Here is a 24,947-nt window from a genome sequence, read left to right as displayed (position 1 = left end):
GTAGGTACAGGACAGATGTTAGGGGTAGGTTCTTTACTCAGCGAGTCGTGAGTTCATGGAATGCCCTGCCAGTGGTGGACTCTCCCTCTTTATGGGCATTTAAGCAGGCATTGGATAGGCATATGGAGTATAGTGGGCTACTGTAGGTTAGGTGGGCTTGGATCGGCACAACATCGAGGGCCAAAGGGCCAGAACTGCGCTGTATTCTTCTATGTTCTATGTTCTATGTTGTCCACCCCAGTCCAACATGGGCACCTCCACATTGATTCTAAGAACATCCTTGCTACTGTCTAAGAAACTCTGTCTCTCAAGACAAATAATGGCCAATGTGTGAACTTCTTGATTTTGTACTTCCCAGCTGTGATGCTCGATGTGGGCTGAAGAAGTAATACAGCAGTATCATTAAGTCAATGGACATATGGTGATCTCCATAGGGAGTTATGTCGGCCTAGCTGCTGTCTAGCTCAGGCACCTAATAATTCATAACGTGGTTTTCTTTTTTAACCTAGTTTAGCTTCCTTGCTCAGGTAGCAAAGGAGAATGGGTAAGAAGTTAGGCAATCAAAGGATTAGATTCTCTGGAATTTGGGAATGCTGCTGATGCTCATTGTCAGATGTATACATGAAAATTAGTCGCATGGATAAGAAACCAAAGGTTCACCAATGGGTTCTTGAGCACCCATCAAAATGGGTATGTAGGCAAGTTTCCATGAACGTGTGGATATCAAAGATAAACCCATAGTGGTCTGTTTAACCTAGAGCTAACCACCTACTGACCCCACACTAAAGCATCAATAACTTGATACAAGGAATATTAAGGTCATGGCAACTGTTATATTGATATTGGTGAACCTCTGGTTTCTTATCCATGCGACTAATTTTCATGTATACATCTGACAATGAGCATCAGCAGCATTCCCAAATTCCAGAGAATCTAATCCTTTGATTGCCTGACACCTACATGTGCACTACCTCCAATAGTAACCGTGGATTGTGATCCAAAGCAGAAACAGCTGGCTGATTTCCTGCCTGCACCCTCCAGGGCACTCAGAGTGTTTCCAACCTCTCAACCGATCAATTAATTCAGCACAAACTGCAAATCAAACTAGGAACTGTCCTGTTTTTCTTCACAGTTCAATTGTTCAGTCAATAAAATCTCCTGACCGATCAGTTAAAAATAACCCTGTATCTAAACCACTGCTTCACGAGCTGACCCTAGCAATTCAAACCGCAATATTTCTTCTCTTTATTAGTGAATATTCTTTCTAGAGCTGATTACCTCCAGGTAATTGTAACCTGAACATCGTACATCTGTGAAGGAAATATCTAACTGAACATTTCAATCCCCATGCTCTGCATATGCTCATTTACATGACAGCATGCTGAATAAAATGTGGCAATTTGCATTTACCTCGGGCTCCACATTGCTAATTAACTCCCACCACTACCCATTAATTGCCCTGAGGAGTCTCAGGCGATTACTGGTTGAAATTTTAAGTTCCTGATTTTATGTTTTTCTTTAATTCCATCCCCCAATGTTAAATCTTTCCCTTCTTTCTCGGTAGGGTTACAATTGTGCAGGCAGTAGCTCCTTCTTGTATATCTCATGCAACTGGATTCCATTTATCTGTGATTCAGAAAATGAGTGCAAACGTTATATTCAGCTGCAGGCACCCCAGCCAAACTTTATTCTATCCCTGCTCAACATGCAAAAACAGCATAAGGTTTTGGGGCCTTGCTTGTTTTGCGAATGGTGGTGGATGGAGCCCAAAAATACCAGAGTTAGCTGGAGTACTGGTTTCCTGTTCCCAGTATCAGTTTATTTTAGCTGGAGCAGATTCAGAGCGGCGAGAGCTTTTCTCTCTCACAAGACAGGCTGTCATTTAGGCTTATTTTTAAAAATTTACTCATGGGATGAGAGTTGCTGGCTGGCCAGCATTTGAGAAGATCATGATGAGCTGACTTCTTGCACTGCTACAGTCCATATGCTGTGTGTTGACCCACAATGCCTTTAGGGAGGGAATTCCAGGATTTTGGCCCAGCGACTCTGAAAGAACAGCAATATATTTCCAAGTCAGGAATGTGAGTGGTTTGGAGGGGAATTTGAAGGTGGTGTATCTGCTGCCCTTGTCCTTTGAGATTTTAGTGGTCTTGGGTCAGGAAAATGCTGAGTCAGGAGCCTTAGTGAATTTCTGAAGTGTGCCTTAAGAATGATAAACACTTCTGCTACTGAGCATTGGGGATAGACGGTGTGAATTGTTGTGGCCAATCATGGGCTATTGCTTTGTCCTGGATGTCATGTTGGGTGTTGTTGGAGCTGTACTCATCCTAGCAAATGGAGACTATTCCTCTACACTTATGACTGGTGCCTTATAGATGATGGACAGGCTTTGGGAAGTTAGGAGATGAGTTACTTCTAGTTTCTGACCTGTTCTTATAGCCACTGTATTTAGATGGCTAGTCCAGTTTAGTTTGTGGCCAATAGTAATGCTCAGAATGTTGGTAGTGGACGATTCAGTGGTGGAACTGCCAAGAACGACAAGGAGCAATGGTTAATTGTCTCTCATTGGAGATGGTCATTGTTTGGCACTTGTGAGGCATGAATGTCACTTGCCAATTGTCAGCCCAAACCTGGATATTATCTAGGTCCTGCTATATTCGGGCTTGGACTGCTTCAGTATTTGAGGTGCTGCATATTGTGCAATCATCGGCGAACATCGCCACTTTTGATCTTATGATGGAGGGAAGGTAATTGATAAAGCAGCTGAAGAAGGTTGAGCCCAGAACACCACCCTGAGGAACTCCAGCAGAGATGTCTTGGAGCTGAGGTGAGAGATCTCCAACAACAAGATACATCTTCCTATGTGCCAGGAATGATTCAAATCAGATTTAAGAACCTTAAGGTAAGTCAAGAAGGTTGAATATGATTTTACTATTGTCCATGTGATGGGGAGGTCCCTTCCTCCCTGGGTGGAACGACAGCTATAGGCTGCTCTATAGACGATGGCTTGGCTGCTTGCTCTACCTTTTTAATTACAGTTTTAAAAAGTTTAAGAGAGGCGCTTTTCGCTGAAGTGTTCTCTCAGTCACTTATACTTTCCTGTAGTTGTTACCTACTTTGAAGCTAGCAGATCTCTGGCCCTCCAGCTTCAAGAGCACCATCCCTTAACTCCGATAGAGAAACTGCCTCCAAGCTAATTAGGGAAGATACTGGATAGAAAGCAAATGGTTTCCCTCCTCACGTTCACGTCCCCAAGTGGATTCCAGATCACATTCAGACTAACACAGTTTGGACCTGAACAGGATACCTGGTAAGTTCTCTTCCCCAAGTTCAGTCCGATGGCTGCATTCTGACTGTGCTGCAACCTTTGTGGATGTTTTTCACTCAGCAAAGCTTGGGATTGGCCAGATCTTTCAAGTTTGGTCCCATTCCAGTGCTGCCACTCATAGTTGAATTGCCTATTGACAGTCATTGTCTTGCCTTACACTTGAAAAACTTTGTTAGAGATTGCTAGTACCTGTGGAGCTGTCATCCAAACTGAGGCAGATCAAGATTGGAAGGCAATGAAGAAGTGTGGGTAGTGGGAAAGGAAGGGGATTGTGAAATAAGAAAGTCTTACCTTTATGTGATGCGTTGCACAGCAAATTAAATACTTTTAAAAGAGTAGTCACAGCTCTATTGTAAGAAATATGACAACCAGTTTGTATTCAGAAAGCTCACGTAGATAGATATAATCCCTACAGTGTGAAAACAGGGCATTCGGCCCAACAAGTCCACACAGAACAGACTCTCCAAAGAGCATCCCACCCAGACTCACCCCACTCTTGTAACCTTGCATTTCCCATGGCAAATCCACCTATCCCTGGATATTATGAGCAATTTAGCATGGTCAATCCATGCAATCTGCACATCTCTGGACTGTGGGAGGAAACCGAACCACCCAGAGTAAACCCACACAGATACAGGGAGAACGTGCAAACTCCACACAGACAGTCACCCAAGGTTGGAATTGAACCCGGGTACCTGGCGCTGTGAGGCAGTAGTGCTAACTGCTGAGCCACTGTGCTACCTAAGTTCAGCATCTCACCCAAACAATGGCATTCCTTTAATACTGCACAAAAACATTGATTTTGATTGTTTTGTGCTCATGGTCTCTGCTGTGATTCAAGCCCACAGCCTTTAGATTCAGAGGCCAGTGTGTGACCAACTGAGCCATAGCTGATAAACAATGAGATCCAAAGGTAAGCAAGGTGACCAGTGAATGTGTGTTTTCAAAGTTTTAACATTATTTGTCCTCCTTCCTCCCGTTCTGGTATTGGGATCTTGGGCCATTTGGGCAACCATGCACAATTTAAAGCAAGAACAATGCATAGCACTTTGAGATTGCAAGAAATTGGGGTAAATATAATAGTATGGACTGAAAATTCTCAATAGGCAGAAAACAGAAAAACTTAAGCAGCTGTTCTAAGTTTCAAGCAAACAGTAAGTAGTGTTGGACAGATGAAGGACAAAGGATATTGGCTGGCAGCTGCTGCTAGTTTTGTTCTGGGTTTTACCACTCAAAAGGCTTTCCCCCTCTCTGCAGAAGGATACAAATTTCTGACAGACAGTTCAGGACTTCCCTGTGCTCCAAGAAGAGCACCTGATATAAATCACATTCCCAGGGATGATACATAAGACCGTCAGGTGAGATTCTTGCTGAGGTGGTGAAATGTCAGAACAATGGTGGAAAGGAACAGGAGTAACAAGATATAATGGTTCAACGTGGATTGAATCTTTAAGCAGTTACAGCTTCATCCAAGATCACTGACTCTATGCAACGAGTTTGAGATTTTCGAGGTAAGTGATATTTTTGTGCAATTTCCCTCTCAATGTTTTTCAGTCTTAAAGAGGGGAGGTGGTTGGTGCTGGGGTATGAGGGAGGGACAGTCAGAGGCTAATGTGACTTCAAAAGCACCACAATACAAGCAAAACAATATTGGTGGACCTATCTTCAGGTTTGAGTGTTAGAGGTCGAGTTGGTTTGAGGCTGGATTGGCAGGATTGAGGCCAGGTCAACACATTAGAGTTAGACGGTGGTATAAATGGTGGGATTGGTATTACAGGTTGCTGGAAGGGGTTGAAGGCAATCTTCTTGAGTCAGATTGTTGAAAAAAGTACAGGTTAGCAGCATTCAAGAAAAATAGGTGGGGTCGAAAGCTAACGAATGCAGCCCTGCAGATTCATGTTTGACAAGGAGTAATGATTGCAGAAAGGATATTCTTCAGAGAATGAGGATTAGGACCCATTGTTATAGAAACATAGAAAGTATGAGCAGGAATTGGCCATTAGTCCTTCAATCCTGCTCCACCATTTAATATAATCAGGTCTGATCCTCTATCTCAATGTCATATTCCTGCTTTCTCGTTATTGTAGGTTAGGGAGAGTTTTCTTTTCCAAAGAGGTTCGTAAGTTACTTCCTAAATAATTTGAATTATATAAATTATAATGTTGTAACAAGAGCATTTCAGCCTGAATAGGAATTGGATTTAGCTGGCATCAGGACAGATATTGGGATTGAGTGGACTCAGAGATTTGCCTGGATTTGTTATTGTGTGGAATGGGATGGGATGGTTTTGGAATTTGATCCTGACTTGCAGCCTTGGGATCATGATTTGAATCTGAGGAAACCTTTCTCATATGTTGACAGTTGCGCAGCGTTGGCTGAAATGAGGTCAGATTTGTCTCCCAAATTTAGATAGCTGCTGAAATTTGACACTGACTGAGTTGGCACCAATGTGGCAGCCTGACCATGGCATGTTACAGGAAAACTGAAAGGGCCAACTGAGAAATGATTGCTGTTCAGGACTGAGATTTGCCAGGGGAAGTTCATTCTGCCATACAGAAGAATTTGTTTTGCATCCAGTGACTCTTCCTTGGACTACCCCTGCCGTGGGAATGCTGTCTCTCTTCTTTTCTCTCTCTCTCTCTTTCTATCTCTTTCCCTAACTTTCTCTCTTGCTCCCCACCCCACACCTCCCACCTCTCCAACAAAAGGGTTTAAGGTGAGAGGGGAAAAATTTAAAAGGGACCTAAAGGGCAACTTTTTCAGGCAGAGGGTGGTACATGCATGGAATGAGCTGCATGATGAAGTGGTGGGGGCTGGTACATCTAATAGCCACTTCAGTTAGAAAACCTTAACATTGGGTGAAAGCAGGATTGGCCTTTGTCATACCTCTGTATTAGAATCATCTGTTTCCACTGCATTTTGCCTCAGATCTTTACACGATTTTGTGATATGAGCCGGACTGGTACAGCCAGCATTTAGTTGCTGTTCAAAACATTATAGTCAACTTTCTTCTAGAACTGTTGTATGGATTATCACTTCTATATCTACATTAACAAACCTTTTCTTAACCTTAAAAGCCTCTATCAGTGCATCTGTCAGTCTTCCACTAAATAAAAGCATTCCATCCTGTTCAGCTTTTCTTAGAAATTTGCAACTTATGTTTCAGTCATATTTCCTGAGTTGGTGTGAGTGGAGGAGTCCGTTGTAGGACGTGTAATCCTGGCTTTGCCTTCTCTCTTCTGAGGTTTCACAAAGGCCTTTGTAGTCATCACATTTCTGCCAATCTGATAAATGCCGATAAGCTATCTTCATTCTGACTTTCTATCTAAATATTTATCCACTCACATTCCTCAATCAAACATTGTGCAGTTGCTCCATGAGCCAATTTAAAGGGCCATCCACATACACTTGAGCCACATCAGAGTTGCCACTAAGTCACCTTGACAAAGTGTACCTTTAATAATGACATAGCTAGGAAATGTTTTTTTATAAAATATTCTTTATTGGGATCTGGGCCAGCTTTATTTGCCTGGACCAGCTTTATTTGCCCATTCCTAATTGCCCTTGAGAAGGGAGTGATGAACTGTCTCTGGAGTAGCTGCAGTACATATAGGAACACTATGTAGTTCGGGAAAGGAGTTTCAGGATTTTGACCCGGTGGCAGTGAAGGAATGGCAATATGGTTCCAAGTCTTGATGGTGTGTGGCTTAGAGAGGAATGTGCAACTGGTGTAGAATTGAAGTTTATCATATCAGCCATCCTCTCAGTGAATAGTGGGGCAAACTTGATTGGCTGAATGGTTTACTTGTACTTTTATAATCTTATGGTCTGAGGTGACAATGTTAGTTGAACTAGCACCAGTGGCTTGGTGCAATGTGCCTTTGATTCATCAGCATGTTCAGTCCACATGCATTACCTTAGTGTTAAGAAATGATTGCAAATGGATTGTAGCTAGAGTTTGTAAATGAATGCTTCATGTATTTGCCCCTTCAGTGTCCTAATGCCCAATAGACGTGGATCCCACATCTTTGGCCTTCAACCTCACACTGACTCTATCCACCCCGGGTGCTCACTCATTCATATTCCAATGGTATTTCATATTGGGATAACGGTGAGTGGTTGTAGGGAACACAGCTTGTGGGGGACAAAATTGGAATTAGGCTCCACCTGGTGAACCTCCATCGCTTCTTCTACCTCGCTGTGCCCCCCACAGCCTAATTTGAATCACCACATTGAACTTTGCTTCCAACTGTACTCCCTGCTTCCTGAATCCCAACATTGCATTTTAGTAACTGCCCATCTTTGCTCCTGTACACTCCCCCTGTGGAGGCTGTGATGGCAGTCAGTCAATAATCTGCCACCCTGTAGCATACCACGCTCTCCAGTGCTGTTCCTCATTAGCATCCCCCCCCCACCTCCAATACAGCTTGAGTTTCCCCATCATTGTCCTTGTTTCCCACTACCACAAATGCCTCTGGCCTTCCCCTCCCCAGCTGGACTGAGGAGTAGCCCCCACCCACTTCTCAGTTTGACCATTTGGTTGAACACACATACCGTGTACTTACTGCGCAGGCAGCGGACACACATTCGATTCATGTCTCAATGTGCCATACAGCAAGCCACACCCCAGCACCCTAGAGAGATCCATAATGACAAGCATGGCCAGCAGTCTGTCTGTGTGTTTGCACAATACAGCACATCCATGCAGCAGTACTGTAGCCTTTGGCTCTGACTGAAGCTCTAACAGACACGGCCTGGCAAGGCATGAATGCTGCAAGCATTTAGGTAAGCACTAAGAAGCATGCACTAAGAAGCATACAGCAATGCTCCTAGTGCACTGAGATGCAGCCTGATTCAATCCGTGAATTAGGTGCAAAGTATTCTTTCTGCAACCTTTCAATGCTAGTTGCTGGTGCATCCTTCAATGCAAGTCTGTCCTAAATGACCTGAAAGTGGATCAAAGAGGTGCTCTGGTGGATGCAGGAAGTTGGCAAATATTGATTGCTAATGCCCGTGGACAATTGGTGCATATGGCTGGTGCCCAAGGATCATGCCAAGAATTGCCATTGGATGCCAAGTGGCAAGGAGGCCCTTCACAACCAGTGCCAAGAGGAAATCACCATGTACCTGGCTCTGATTTTTCTGTTTTCTTGACATCCAGTTTCCCTGATGTGTTTGGTAAGATAGGAAGTTGACTATGAATGAGATGAGGCATTTAACACGCAATAATACCCTTCAATTGGCAATTGCCACCGCCTCACTTTGTACTTCAGTACAAACATAAAAGATGTAGTGAGGTGCTCCCAAATTTGAAATGAGCCTGACCAAACTTCTTATCCAATTCTGCCACAGAGCTCATCATAGCTCTCATTGTTCAGACCTCTATTAGATTCCACCCAAAATTATTGCAATCAGATCTCCTCCATGGATGTAACTCCTGAACTCTCGGATTGACTCCAGGGAAGTTTAAAGGTTGTTGAGGGGATAAGCACAGTTTGGCCTCAAAGAAGAATGGTCAAGGATGTCACCTGGCTGTGCCAGCAGAGCATATAGCAATGCTCCTAGTGCACGTGGTGCTCCAGACAATACGTGACAGGGAATTTACCAATCATCTGTTCTCCTTTTCTCAAATGTAAGAAAACATTTGGGTTTTAGATTTTCAACAAAATAACTTCCTTAAGCCTTACTTCAAAAGTCAATCACCAACATTTAACTTGCTTCCTAACTCCCCTTCTTTCCCTCTCCTCACGCTGGGGTGAAATTAATCAACAGTCAATTGGTACCCATTTGCATCCCATCTGATTTTAGTTTCAACAGGAGACAAGAATGGGCCATTAAGCCTGACAAACCTGTGCCATTTAATAGATAAACTTGTATGTGTTCATTCAGAATCGCAATGCCTTATCTTCTCAGAAATACTTCCAGTAACAATATGAAGCCATTTGGTTAGTTTTCTGCAGCAACTTAATTTATGACTTTATTATATTCCTTCTTCCTCCAAATATCTCTAGATTTTTGGCCGTTGTAATTTGTAATTTGTAATTTGAATCCTTCATTGAATTTGCATAATCTCAGCTACCATCTTGAAATTCAATTCAAGCCAGCTTTAAACTTTTCAAACTTTCTTCATAACAAGTTTTTTCATATCTAATGTGCCTTGATTCTGTTTCTGTAAAGTGTGTAAAGCATCCTTCCTGAAATATACGTAAGGGCACAATACAATTGGCCAGGAATAAAGATTGGACAGAGAGGAATCTGACTCACCAGAATCCTTCATGAAGCTGAGGAACTCAGGAACAGGAGTGAAACTCATGGAATCCTGGCAAAAGAAAGGTTAGAAGGAATAAGAAGGACTCAATAGTTACTAGCATCAGTGATTAATGGCCAGTCTATTGGAAGAGTCAAAGAAAGCAACCGCAAAATTCAAATTATTACATTGACCAATGTGTGGTCTCGAAATGTTTAATCAAGAATACAACAAGAATGAGATAACATTAACCTTTATGCATGGCAGAAGAAAAATTAACTGTGATCTGTATTTGAGATTTGACTCTTTCTGAAGAATTGAAAAATAAGAGATAAACATCTACTGGCAATGTGAGGTGCAAAAGAGCTTCTTGGAATCTAGTTGCAAAAAAATCAGCCAAGCGCTTCCTCTTTTGCAGGGGAAGGGGTGTGAGAGCTCTCTGTACTGTAAAGAGTTTGTAACATAAATTAGAAATGAAAAGAAACTAGAGAATTGCTTGATGCAATAGCTGCACAACAAGGATAGATTTTACTAACTTGCACTTCCAAATGACAACTCTAGAGTCAGAAATGTGAACAGAGGTGACTGACTCCCATCTGTAAAGGAACATTTGTGAAATCCATTCTGCAGTCCTCTAGCACGGCCTCATACGCATACCATCACTAAAGCTGCTCATTTCCACCTCTGTTACTTTGCCCAGTCCTAGCTCACCTGCTGCTGAAACCCTCATTCATTTCTATGCTGCATCACTTAATGCCTCTCACATTCTATCCTGTGTAAAGCTGAGGTCATTCTGCTGCCTGTCTCTTAACTTGCAGTAAGTGCCATATCCCAATGCCCTTGCGCTTGCTAATTTATGTTGCTTGAAACACCTTACACTGGTAGAATCAGTATCTCCTCCCTTGCCCAGTTTTATGATTTGATCAAATCTATTAACAGGGACATAAGGGGAATTATCAAACTTGACCCCTTTTCCTGCTAATTCCCTCCCTTGGTTTACATCTGAGCAGGCTCAGGGGTGTAGGTTCCTTGTATGAACAATCACATAAGTTGATACAGAATTGTGTTCACACTTAGAAAAAGTACATGGTTGGTTGGTGCTTCATTAAAGTTGGAATTGAAATACAAGCTTCGGAACGTGGAACGTGGAGCTTTACTTCTGCCCTTTAATGTGCTGAGCACGAGATAAATATACGTCACAGGGCAGTTTCCAACATTAGAATATTCATCCACCTTCTTCTTCCCAATCATTGCCAGCTCAGGTTAAACACCATTAAAAGGAAAGAAAATCTCCTTTTATATTGCCCCAAAATTAACTCTCAACTTCTAAAAAAGGTGAAATATATAGAGCCTCCTTATGTTCAAACTAAGATGGGTAGTTAGCAGGGAGAGGAACAATGTTTAATAGTTCCAGTCGTGTTCCTATTAATAGCCAGATCATAAAACTGGTCACTTTAGACTTGCCACATGCAGGAGTTCGAAGGGTAAATAGCACCATATGCTTTCTATTTTTACTCTAATGTGGAATATCTTATAACGGTATTATCTTTTCCATATGTGTGTGTCATAGAATGTTATATCTTGTGTATTCTTTTTATCCACTGGGTTCCTTCCAACTGGGATTACTATGTTACATTGTATTATCTTCGAGCTAGGAGCTTCAATGAATGGCTGTTCCTTGTGTGTGAACCAGAACTGTGCGTGTTGGTGACTTCTCCAACTTGGGTGTAGAAGGATGGGCTAGTAAATTTGTGGATGTCAATAAGGTCGTTGGATTTATGGATAGTGCTGAAGGATGTTGCAAGTTACAGAGGGACATAGATCAGCTGCAGAGCTGGGCTGAGAGGTGGCAAATGGAGTTTAATGCAGAAAAGTGTGAGGTGATTCACTTTGGACAATAGGAATACAGAGTACTGGGCTAATCGTAAGATTCTTGGTAGTGTAGATGAGCAGAGAGATCTCAGTGTCCATGTACATAGATCCCTGAAAGTTGCCACTCAGGTTGATAGGGTTGTTAAGAAGGCATACAGTGAGTTAGCTTTTACTGGTAAAGGGATTGAGTTTCGGAGCCACGAGGTTTTGCTGCAGCTGTACAAAACTCTGTTGTGGCCACACTTGGAGTATTGCATGCAGTTCTGGCCACCGCATTATAGGAAGGATGTGGAAGCCTTTGAAAGGGTTCAGAGGATATTTACTAGGATGTATGGAGGGAAGGTCTTAAGAGGAAAGGCTGAGGAACCTGAGGCTATTTTCGTTAGAGAAGAAGGTTGAGAGGTGACTTATTTGAGATATACAAGACAATCAGAGGGTTAGATAGGGGGACAGTGAGAGCCTTTTTCCTCAGATGGTGATGGCTAACATGAGAGGACATGGCTTTAAGTTGAGAGATGATGAATATAGGACAGATGTCAGAGGTAGTTTCTTTAGTCAGAGAGTAGTAGGGGCATGGAATGCACTGCCTGCAAAAGTTGTAGACTCACCAGCTGTAAGGGCATTTAAAAGGTCATTGGATAGGCATATAGATGAAAATGGAATAGAATAGGTTAGATGGGCTTCAGATTGGTTCCACAGGTCAGCGCAACATCAAGGGCTGAATGGCCTGCACTGTGCTCCAATGTTCTATGTTCTACCTATGGAGGTAGCATCAAAGCCCAAGCCTACAGGAGTCACCAATTTGAGATTAAATCAGTTTAATCTACATGGTCCAGAATCAGGCCCTGTACTTGGTGCTGTAGCAAGCAATCTTGAAACTGAGCCAAAGGTTCTTCCATTCTATTTTTTTCTTCCTTAAACCTGAAAGAGTTGATATTTATTTCCTTCCCTTACAGATTGCACTCTTCTTAAATGCTCACTATCTCCAAACTCATTTTGGCCAATATTACCTAACAACAGACTACACAGAAGTTAGGACATGTGGCCAGTGTATGGTTGACATCCCAATTAGAATCTAGTGAAACCACTCAAGTAGCATAAATAGGCAACCTGTCAATGTAATTTTTAAAACGTTACTCATAAGATGTGGATGTTGCTGGTTATATCAGCATTTGTTGTCCTGCTCTAATTGTCTAGAGGGCAGTTCAGTGTCAACTATGTTGCTGCGGGTTTAGAGTGATATGTAGGCCAAACCAAGAAAGGGTAGCCAATTTCATTTCTTAAAAGACAATGGGCTTTCACAACAATTGGCAGTTTTTAAATAGTCACCATTAGGCTAGCGTTTTAGCTAATTATGTATTGAATTCAAATTTCACCATCTGCTATGGTAGGATTTGAACCCACAATCCCAGAACATTAACCTGGGGCACTGGATTACCAGTACAGTAACACTGCCTTCTACATGGTCCTTCTTCAACCTGAGTCAGGAATCAAATAAACAGCAAGAGTCACACTCCTTATCATGAGCCAGTGAGCCCTCAGAATGCCATATGAGAGCAGGACAGGGATCAGCAAACTGGCCCTGCGCAACCGCCCCCCCACCCCCAACTCTTCATCCCACAGTTTCCCAATAGCCATTGTAAGTTAGTTTGGTGGACTCAAATGTGGAGTTTTAAAACCTTGATTTATTTTCATTGGTTGTTTACTGGCTCTGACTCAAAGATGCCACGAATAATATACAGGCTGTGGAAAACTGCTGTTCATTGTGTAAACACAGGGACATGGTCCTTGGAAAGACAAGGGAGAGAGAAGATGGTGTTGGTGGTGGGGGGGGGGGAGCTGGGGGAGAAGGGGGAAGTGGTGGGGGTGCATTGGCTCGAGAAGATAGAACCTAGGACAAAGGCAGCTGGGAAACTTGGTGCAGAAGTGTTAGGAGTGGTGGGAGCTGCAGTGTGACTTGCTGGGACTGAAGCATTTTAGCAGCTCAATTTTGGCAGCAATCAAAGTCCTGGGGGGATGGAGTGGGGGTGGCCAGAGGAATGGGAATTGTAAGTTGGAAAGCAAACTAGTAAAGGAACTGAGTTCTTTCCAGAGGCAGAAGGCAAGGTTGTGGGATGAGGTCTATTGTCTGTAACTATCAGCTGCACATCAGCAACAAAACCATTCAAACATGTGATGGATAATTTAACTCTGACAGGTTCTGCTGGATTTGGGAGACAGCATCAGTAAGGACAGGCAGAATCCTTTATCCAAACCTGTACCTGCTCCTGTACCTGACCCTATGCCCGATCCTATATTCAATCCCATACCTGATCCTATATCTGATTTTATACTTGATATTGCCCCTGATCCTGTGCTTGATTCTATACTTTATCCTGTACACGATCCTACACTCAATCCCATACTGGATCCACTGTCTTTCTTCTTTTATTGGGCTCTGCTGGTTAATGATTCCCACATATGCTGTGATACAAATCTCATTTTCAAAGTTGGTGTATCTACCTGCATTTCACATACCTACACAGACACACACACAATCATTGTAATAAGGATGTGCATACGCACACGTGCACATGCTCGGGCACACAAGTCCATTCATCTGGAATCACTGGGGAAGTTGCTTTAAGACATTACTTGAAGCCCTGGGGAAATGGTATAAATAGTTCAGGATTGCTGGCAAATGCCCATTAAAGTTACAGAAGAAAATCAGGAAAGGCTGACGTAAATTCTTCCACCTGTGTCCTATTAATTCATGGCCTTCTGTGAGAAGGGAGTACGTGCTCTTGAAGGTTAAAGGACAAAATGGGGGGAGGCTTTTAACACATTTGCTCCACCGCATGCAGCAGCAAGTGGAAGGTGCTAGGTTGACATCTGCGGCTTCAGAAGATGTCTCTGTGGGACTAGTAACCAGGACACATTCAGTGATAACAGTTTCTTCTTAAAGCTAACCTTCCACCCACTGACACTTCTGACTGCAAGTCACAGCTTTCACCACACTGTTCACCTTCTATCGGCACCTTCTGTGTGAGTCATGAAACAACGTGCTGAATCATAATTTTTTTGGCTAAGTTGCAGTTGCATTGGGTTTTTTTGGAGGGCTTCTCATTCCACGGTCTAACATGTTTATTCATTATGTCTTACCAGATCTGCCTCATTAACTACCTACTGCACCTCATGGCATCCCTCTTATCTAATTCTAGCCCCATCTTACCACATGCCATTCCCAGAATAATTTGCCATTGCCAGGATATCTTGGGATTGACTGGCATTCTTGGCATTGCACCATCATTAAAAGGAAATTGTGCAGCCAGACAAGTGCTGTCATTTCAGGGGTGTCCTGTGTGGTTCCTGAAATTGCCCCAGACACGGCAAACAAGGGAAATTTGGCAACTGATATCCCAAAAATAGGACACAATCTACTCCAGCAGCCAAGGTTGCTACCATTATCAATGCAGTCTCAGCCATCTGGAAAAGTACCCACCCAGAATCCATCTTCACTGGACCATCTCCTCCCCACTAACTCACACCCAGTCCATCTCTGTTAACTGCACTCACAACCCACCAAGGCTCATGTTCTTACCTGCCACACCCTTCCTGACTCACTGTCACCCACCACAATACCCATTGCGACTAACCTTGATAACCCTAGCACATACCCTCTGCGCGACCCCACCCCCCCAACCAATGTTAATTGCTGTGCCACTCACTTTCATCTCTCTCAACATCTGCCTCTTTCTCATTCCAAGAGGAAAGCAGCCCATATTAAGATATAAAGAGACAGGGCTGCTTGACATTCAGCTTTTCAGACCTGATGTAGAGAGCATCCTGACTCTGACTGCCCCGAGTGGCATTTTGACTGTGTCCAAGGTCCTGGTCTGATATCAGAAGCTGCTCCTGAGTTACTATGATGGGACCAATCCCCCCAACCTCAGCCCTGATCGAAGTCTATCTCCCTTAACTGAACACTGCCCAAAAACATACCAGCTTCATGGCTTTGTCTCTGCAATCAATATCCCAGCAACGCAGCAGGACCATGACTTGGTATCTCTGGCTGGGGAGGGAGTTGGAAAGCACAAAAAGATAAGATACAACAATGTGAGGCAGGGATACTGTGAGCACCCCAGGTAGGATTAGAGCATGCGAGTGCTAAGAGAGCAAAAGAACAGGCTGGTCATGTCATCTGGTTCAACCCATTAGATGTGTGTGTTCTTCCTAAGTACAGAGTGGTCGTACTGCAGCATTACAATGATACATCCTGAGGTACGTCTTTGAAGTGCAGAAGTGTCCTGTAAAGTGGATCAGAGTTGTGCCATGAGGGTTCTTAGACACTGGTACATATCAGATGCCAATGTCTCCGGGCATGGAGTGTGCGTGACTGGTGTTCATGGAGCATGCTGTGAAATGTTGGTTCAACATGGAGGTCCTTTGCAGTCACCAGAGTGCCTAAGACACCAGGGTCCTGCTTTGATTTCTATGTTGAGATTCCTCAGCATCTAGCTTGTTCACACATTGGATAAGATAGGAAGATGAATATTAATGAACCAAGGTGTGACATTAATAAAATGGTTAACAGGCTGTTAACTGGCAATGCTCTGCTTCCCAGTGAAAAACTTGCCTTAAAATAAAAGTAGGAGCTGCAGATGCAGGAAATCTGAAACAGAAATGAAAATTGCTGGAGAGAGAGCTACCGGTCGAGCAGCATCTGTGAAGAAAGGAACAAAATTCAATTCCCAAGAAGGGTTACTGGACTTGAAATGTTAACTCTATGTTCTCTCTCCACAGATGCTTCCAGACCTGCTGAGTTTATCCAGCAATTTCTGAGAAACCTACCACTCAGCAAGTACATAAGAGATGCAACGAGTTGCTCCCAACATCAGGATAGGCCTCACCAGGTTTCCCATGCCATTCTGCCCCATATCTCATGACAACCCATGTCGCTAATGGTCCTGGTGTTTTTCACTCCTCTCTCAGTCTCGGGGGTAGGGACTCTATTCCTAAGCTGCTCCAAAAATTAAGTGATGGAATACAGTAACTACAGATACAACTTTACTTTTAGTTCTTTTTTTCTGTCCCCACCCACAGATGTATATAATCCAACAGGTAGATGGAAAAAGGCAATAATTCAGGGTGGTATTAGTGGTTGAGTGATTTGTCAGGTTGAGGTTCTGAACCCAGCTGCATAATACTATACAGGGTTCTTGGGTTCCAATCCCTATGGGAAGTTATAAAATTTATTTGAATCAATTTGTTCACTTAGAGACTGAGATCTGAAAAATACAGTACTGTTATAACCACCCAATACTGAATCAGAACTATCCCTCATTAAAGGGAGCTTGCAGCCTTTACCCATACTTTGCTGAGAGTGACTCTTATGCTATTCTGCAAGGCTGATTGATAATGCTGGATGTAATAGCCTTCCTGACCACTTTGATATAAATACAAATCACTATTACAGGAAAACACATGGTGGTTATGGATGGACAATAGTCACTGTCGTGATTTTGTTGCTAAGGTGTTTGGAGAACAGGATTAGGAGAATCAGGCTTATGATAGAGACATGATGTCGCTAAAGTTAACCAAGCAATGGCCAACAGCAAACAGCACAAGTCTGGCTTGGCTTCAATGGGCTGAATGGCCTCCACTGTGCCTTTATCACTCATGCAGGAGATTCACTTGAACATGTGGTTGTCAGCCTAAAGGAGAGAAGTACGCATTTTGGGCAGTGATGTGGTGGGAGACATATGGACTGAAGGTCATTGAGCAGATGTCGGGTGAAGGAGAAAGGTTTGGCATTCAGAATGGTTTTGGAGAGCATGCAAGGGATTGTTTGTCTCCAGGGACAGGCTTTGACATGTAAGGCATGGGAGATAAAGGAGAGAGAGGGTTCTCTGTGAGAATTGAGAGAGTTCAAGGACGAGGTGGACTCATCAAACACAACCTGGTGGTGAGGAGAACATGTAGAATGAGGATGAAGGGCTGGGGCTGTGATTCGGAAAGATGATGTCCTGACTGACATTGAGTGAACAGAGCAGAAAGATATTGGCAGAGGTAGAACTCATCAATGACTGGCTAGTGTTTTAAAAGGATGAGACCAAGTGAGCCAGAATCCTAATGCCTTAGGTGTGTTAAGCAGTTTGGAGATGAATAATAACTCCACCTTTATGTTGTTCTCAGATATGGGTGACATAGGAAAGGCTGCATCCACTGCCTGTCCCTAGCTGGCCTAGGATGGATGTGGGGGACCATTTTCCTGAGTTGCTGTTCTTCTTACACTGATAATGCTCTCCCTATGATGACAGATGGGGAAAATTCCTGGATTTTCACCCAAAAATCAGGTCAGAACAGCAGTTTAGGACCAAGTCATGATGGCATATTTCATGACGGGAAATATGGAAATGACTCAGTCCCTACAACCTTACTGCTGATAGAGCTCACCCACCCAAAGTCAGCTTAGTGAGTTGCTGCAGTGCATCCTGTAGATAACACTCACAGTGAGGACACGTATTCTGGTGGTTAAGGGAATGGTTTGTCACAGAAATTATTTTAAAAAGAGGACAATTGTAACCTTGGTACTCTAACGGGAACTGACTTGATGGGATTAGTCACAGGATTTATACCTAATGCTTGCAGAGAGTCGAATGGGACAGATTCAAAGAGCCAATTTCCTGTTTCCTGTCAGGCAGGTTACATCAGTAGTACATCCCAAGTGTGTCACCATTAGAATGATTCTAGTATACAATGTATTTTCTCGTAATTTCTACAAATAAAACAATGTGATGTACATGCAACATAGATTTGTGAATGACTGTAGAAAATTAAACAACTCATTGAAGGTGGAGGCTTCACAAATATCTCCATTCTCAGTGATGGGGGAGCCCAGCAGAATGTAAAACACAAGGCTGAAGCATTTGCTTCTATCTTCAGCCAGAAGTGTCAAAAAGATGATTAATCTCAACCTGCTCCTTAGGTCGCCAGGATCACAGATGCCGGTTTGATTTACTCCATGTGATATCAAGAGTGGTTGAAGGCAATGGATACTGTAAGGGCTTTGATGCCGGTTTGATTTACTCCATGTGATATCAAGAGTGGTTGAAGGCAATGGATACTGTAAGGGCTTTGGGCAATAGCACTGAAGATGTGCTCCAGAACTTGCTGCTCTCCTAGCCAAGTTGTTCCAACACAGCTACAACACTGGCAGCTACGTCCATGTGATATCAAGAGTGGTTGAAGGCAATGGATACTGTAAGGGCTATGGGCCCTGACCATGTTCCAGCAATAGCACTGAAGATGTGCTCCAGAACTTGCTGCTCTCCTAGCCAAGTTGTTCCAACACAGCTACAACACTGGCAGCTACGTGACAAGGTGGAAAATTGCTCAGGTATGTCCTGTATACAAAAAGCAGGTCAAATCCAACCCAGCCATTTACCAGCCCATCATAGAATCATAGAGATGTACAGCATGGAAACAGACCCTTCGGTCCAACCCGTCCATGCCAACCAGATATCCCAACCCAATCTAGTCCCACCTGCCAGCACCTGGCCCATATCCCTCCAAACCCTTCCTATTCATATACCCATCCAAATGCCTCTTAAATGTTGCAATTGTACCAGCCTCCATCACATCCTCTGGCAGCTCATTCCATACATGTACCACCCTCTGCGTGAAAAAGTTGCCCCTTAGGTCTCCTCAGACTGCTCTTGATCATCAGTAAAGTGATGGAGGGTGTCATCAAAAGTGCTATCAAGCAGCAGCTGTTCAGTGACGCCCAGTTTGAGTTCTGCCAGGGCCATTCAATTCCTGACCTCATTACAGCCTTGATTCAAACATGGACAAAAGAGCTGAATTCCAAAGAGTAGGTGAGAGTGACTGTCCTTGACATCAATGCAGCACTTAAATGTGGCATCAAGTAGCCCGAGCAAAACTGGAGACAATACAATGGGGAAAATTTCTTTACTGTTTGGCGTAATACCTAGCACATAGGAAGATGGTTGTGGTTATTGTAAATAAGTCACCTCAGCTCCAGGACACCTCTGCAAGAGTTCCTCAGGGTGGTGTCCTAGGCCCAACCTTCATCAGAAACCTTCCCTCCATTATAAGGTCAGAAGTGGAGATGTTGGCTGATGTTCAGCACCACTAATGACTGGGAGGGCGATCCTCCACTGCCTTCATTGCTGCACTTGGCATCATGATGCGACATCAGCTGACATAATACCTGGCACTTTCCATTTCTCCAGTAATACACCTTCAGGCTAATAAAATCCAGTGCTGCCCTCATCCAACATGGACACAATGTTTTTGTCTGGAATTCAAACTGAGGTCCTATCCTACCTAAATACTGTAAATTAGCAAGGCAGTAAATCGATTCACAGATCAACAGAGATGTATTTTATAACACTTGTTTCCACAAATCAGTTAGAAAACACTTCTGGTTTTATTTCAGTTTTTACAGATTTCCAGGGTGGATGTTTTACAATTGAAACATAAATACTCTGTAGTTAGTTCAATGATGCCCTGTATGTTCTATGTCCCTCAACACAAACCCAAAATGTTACTTGATTTTGAAATCAAGGGGGAAACCTGCTGCTGTTTACAGTCTTGGACCACCACCTTCTGGCCATCCTGAGGAACTGCAGAAATTACAAAATGGGCATTATTTTGCCCAAGGCAGCTGCTGTGTATGGTGATGCGTTGGAGCATTGCTCACAACATGGCTATGTATTTCTATTTTACAAACGATCTTTGGGACTTTATTTCAGTGCGTAAACAAGGTATAATAAATTAGACTGCCAACAATGCAATCACCTCTGTAAGAGCTTTCTTCCACTGTGACTCAGTGGTGTGAGGCAGCGGAGGATCTGGGGACTGGAACTATCTCTCACTGTGTCACAATGCATTGTAAGTCTATTTATCTCCCCACTCAGGAATGTGTTGTTCATATTCTAGATTAAAGATTTTAGATATTTCTCTCTATTTAATCAAGATAAGGCATGTTATTACATCTTGGCCTGGAGGGAGTTCATTACCAGTTTCTGAAATGAGCTGATTTTGAGTTGATGAAGACTATATTCCCTGGATTTTAGATGGTCTCATTAAAACATGAAATATCGGAGGGGCTAGATAAGGTAGAGACTGGGAAAATTCTTCTCTTGACTGGAGAATCTGGAACACAGAGTGACAGTCTCAGATTAACATGAGGCATGGGTTGGGCAGAAACATCTTCATTTAAAGGATTGTGAGTTATTGAAATGCTCTACCTGAGAGGATGCTCAGTCAAGACAAAGGTTGATAGATTTTTGGATACTAAACAAATGCGGAGATGTGGGATGGTGTTGGAGAATGCAGAGGTAAAAGATAAACCATGTTTCTACATGATGGAGCAGGTTTGAAGGATAAAGAGGTCTATTCCAACATCTCTTTTCTAGTATACTTATTATTGGAAAAGGACTCTCCTGGTAGGATTGAAGGAAAATGAAACTGCTGTGCTAATCAAAATCATTGAACAGTTTCAACACAACAGCAGGCCATTAGGTTCACTATGCCTTGATAACTAAAGATAACTAGAAAAGCTGACAAACCTTCTGTTCATGGCTCCTCTGTCGCATTTTGTTTCAGATTACTAAAAGGTTCACCCAGTCTTCTAACAAAAGAGATCATCCATCTTACTGCTCATCTCTGCTGCCTCTCAAGCCTGAATATCTCCCTAGTATCTCGTTAATTGCTCTGATGACAAGGTCACTGGACTCGAAACATTAACACTGCTTCTCTCTTTACAGATGCCACCAGATATGCTGAGTTTCTCCAGCACTTCCTGTTTGCATCTTGTTAATTAGAATTGGTTGGGATACACAGATCTTGTACACAGAAAGTTTTAACTTAAGATGCTAATACTTGTAAAGAACAGAAAACACCTCAATCGTAGCAATCATTGGTTGCAATGTGCTTTGGGATATGCCAGAGATGTGAAAGGCACTATACAAATGCAAGTTACTTTGATATTGTAATCCAGAAATTTCACCACCCAAATTTGGAATGTGTTTGCCTTTTTGTTGGCTGCTTCCTGAACATTTTACGATCCAAATCTAATAAGTGCCACTATTTATGTCCCAATTTGTTTCTGTTCTAAGTCCTTTTGCCTTCACAGCTGCAATTTCTGACACAGGTGGTTCCTGTTTTAGTTTATCCATTACCGGTGCTTTCCAGAGAACATGTAGGGGAGTGTCAGATATGAACAGGGTTGAGTCAGATTATGATGACCAACAGTTGAATAATTTGCTGATACTTGGTTTCAACACTGATGTTAAGAGTGGCCATTGAATAAAGCATTAGCAGGCATGCCAGCTCTCTGCTATATAAATGGACAGGCAAAGTTTCAGATTATGCATTGCATCGTCAGCACTCTGGAATTGTAAGTTATTGATCTGAACAATGCAGACCTGTTGGAAAGCTGTACTAAAAGCTATTAAAACAATCGATTAGTCACCACTTCTGATTGATGTAGCAAGCTTTTCAGATGAGCTGGTGGTTTATGTTAGTTACAGGATTTTTTTTAACTAAATTATTTAGCATTTGGTTTTGAAATATTTGACTACTAAAACGCAGCTTTTGCCATAGCTCAGTTGGTACCACTCTCACCACTGATTCATAAAGTTGTAGGTTCAGTCCTGTCCTAAAGGATTGGGTACGATAATCAAAGGCAATATTACAGTGCAGTACTGAAAATGCGCGGCATTGTCAGGTGTGCCATCTCTACCAGGAGCACAATAATTGACGGCAGGACTATTCAGTCCCTTAAGTCTGCTCTGTCATTCAGTAAAATCATGGTTGATCTCATTGTTGCTTTAACTCCACAGATCTATCCGTCTCCCATAGCCTGACTGCCCTATTGTTCAAAAGACAAATTAACTGAAACTTGAATGTATTCAATGACCAGCCTTCACTGCTCTCTCTGGGTTCAGAATTCCATAGACTCTTTGAAAAATACGAACATTGTCTCAATTTCTGGCTGAAATAAAAGACTCCTAATTTTTAAACTGCATTCTAGTCCTGAAGGGGAAACATCCTGTCAAGTTCCCTCAGAATGTTATGTTTCAGTGAAATCATCTCTCATTATTCCAAACTCCAAATCATACAGGCCCAACGTATTTAACTGTTCCTCATAAGATAACCTCTTCAGCCCAGGGATGAGTTGAGTGAACTTCCTCCATGGTGCTTCTAAAACAGTTATATCCTTTCTTAAATAAGCAGACCCAAACCACATGCAGTGCTCCATATACTCAGGTCTGTATGGTTGCACATCACTTCCCTACTTTTATACTTCTTTCCTTTGGCAATAAATTCCAACATTCCATTTGCCTTCTTAATCACTTGCCAGCCTACATACTAGTCTTATGTGACTCATGTACCAGGGCACACAGACTCCTCTGTACTGTAGAGTTCCGCAACCTCTTTCCATTCAATGATATACTGCTTTTCTATTCTTCCTGCTAAACTTGATGCCATCAATGAATGGCTCAAGTTCTAGGTAAAAGTCTATGTTTAATTTAATAAGATTCCTGGAGAAGATAAACCTTCATGAAACATTTGAGTTTTATCTCAGCTGGAAGCTTTGTGTTTAATTCTGGGCACTAGCCTTGGAAAGGGTGCAGGAGAAATTTATAATGGTTCTTGGGAACAGGGATTTCAATTACATTGGGAGATTGGATTGGGCTGATGTTGTTCTCCTTGGAGCACTAAAGGTTGGGGAAGACGTGATCAAGCTTTCTCCATACCGTGAATGGTTTTGATGGAGCACATAAAAAGAAAAACCTTCCAGAGAAGACACCGGTTTAAGGTTATTGATGGAAAGAATCTCAGGCGACATGATGAAGCATTTTTTGTTCATACATGGTAAGTTGTTGTTATCTGGAATGTACTGGCTGTAAGAGTAGGATAGGATAGAATATTCTTTATTGTCATGTGTACTTCAGTACACAAGTACAGGAATACAGTGAAAAGTTTTCACAATGGCTGCCTCTAATGGTGCTTCTCTGGGACTCACTTCCCCTCACACTGCTCCAGGACATGACTGGGGAAGGAGTATATTCCTGTAATGGCTTTCAGAAGTGAACTGAATAACTACTTAAAAGGAAAATGTTAGGCATAGGGAAGAATTGGGAATGTGGGCTTAATTGAATGGCTGTACTAAGAAGTTGACATAGGCTTGATGAGCTGAATGGCCTCCTCCTCTATCATTCTATGACATTTTAACATGTTATACCCTTGCCCACTCACCTACCTTATGTGAATCACTTTGTAGAATCTTATGCCCTCATGACAATGTGCTTTAGGTTTACATTAAAGCATTTTGAATAGCAGGGATGTGCTTCTGAGGCTGAATAATGTTCTGGTCACACCACATTTGTAGTATTATGTGCAGGTTTGGGCCCTATATCTCAGGAAGGATGTACTGGCCCTGGAATATGTTCAGAGAAGGTTCATGAGAATGGTCCCAGGAATGAAAAGCTTAGCATATGAGAAACTTTTGAGCACTCTGTGTTTATACTTGATGGAGTTTAGAAGGATTAGGGGGATCTAATTGAAACATGTGGAATATTGAATTTCTTGGAGACAGTAGATGTTGGGAAGATGCTTTCACTGAAAGGAGACACTAGGATCCAAGGGTACAGCCTTAGAGTAAAGGGAAGGCCTTTTAGAAGGAGATAAGGAGAAGCTTCTTCAGCCAAGAGTTGTTCATCTATGGAATTCATTGCCACAGGTCATTGAGTAGATTTAAGACTGAGGTCAATAGATTCTTGAGTATCAAGGGGATCAAGGATTATGGGGAGAAAGTGGGAGAATGGGGGTTAAGAAACTTGTCAGCCATGATTGAATGGCAGATCAGACTGGATGGGCTGAATGGCCTAATTTCTGCTCCTATGTCTTATACCTTATGGTCTTTCAGCACAGGTAAAGGCCTTTCAGCCCATCAAGTCTGCACCAGTCAAAAACAAGCACCTCACTATTCTTTTCTCCCTTTCTGTGCATCATCAGCAAAAAGTAACTGTCTGGTCTCTTCATTGATGTGACTTGTCTGGAGGAGATGTTAAATTGAGGCTCTAGCCACCTGCTCTGGTGAGTATGGAAGTTCCCATTATTTTAAAGAATAGCAGGTGAAATATCCCCAATGTCCTGACCTGTATTCCTCAACAAACGTAACAAAAGCAGATTACCTCAAAATCACATTGCTATTGTGGACGTTTATTGTGTGGAAATTGGCTGCCACATTTCCTTCATGGTAATACTTCAAAGGTACTTCTTTGACAGTAAAGTGCTTTGAGACACACTGTTTTGAGGTGAAATGTGGTAAACAAGTGCAAGACTTTCTTTTTATTAAGGAATTTTTGGGATCTGGTTGTCTGTTGCCTGATGCCACTGACTTAGTTACAGTCCCCTTTTTGAGATGGAGTCCAAGCTCTCTGTTACGATCTGGTTTTATTTAAACATTCCTCCTGCTGAGGATGG

At 42.6% G+C, this 24,947-nt stretch overlaps 1 long non-coding RNA gene across 2 annotated transcripts in view; it reads left to right on the top strand.

Moving 5' to 3' along the window:
• The window catches only part of LOC122564923, a 36,714-nt gene extending 18,254 nt beyond the window's left edge, over nucleotides 1-18,460 (top strand). The window contains exon 3 of one of the 2 annotated variants that reach the window (XR_006316043.1): nucleotides 18,415-18,460. This is a non-coding gene — a long non-coding RNA (uncharacterized LOC122564923). Of the gene's footprint in view, nucleotides 1-4,585; nucleotides 4,803-18,414 lie in introns of those variants that run through there. The other variant, XR_006316042.1, reaches the window with a different exon arrangement.
• Nucleotides 18,461-24,947: the final 6,487 nt, after the last annotated feature.

Source organism: Chiloscyllium plagiosum, chromosome 30 (genome assembly GCF_004010195.1).
Source record: "Chiloscyllium plagiosum isolate BGI_BamShark_2017 chromosome 30, ASM401019v2, whole genome shotgun sequence".
In the NCBI taxonomy this organism is placed as follows: domain Eukaryota; kingdom Metazoa; phylum Chordata; class Chondrichthyes; order Orectolobiformes; family Hemiscylliidae; genus Chiloscyllium; species Chiloscyllium plagiosum.
The sequence above is the reverse complement of the archived record's forward strand: the minus strand, read 5'-3'. Positions and strand labels throughout refer to the sequence as shown.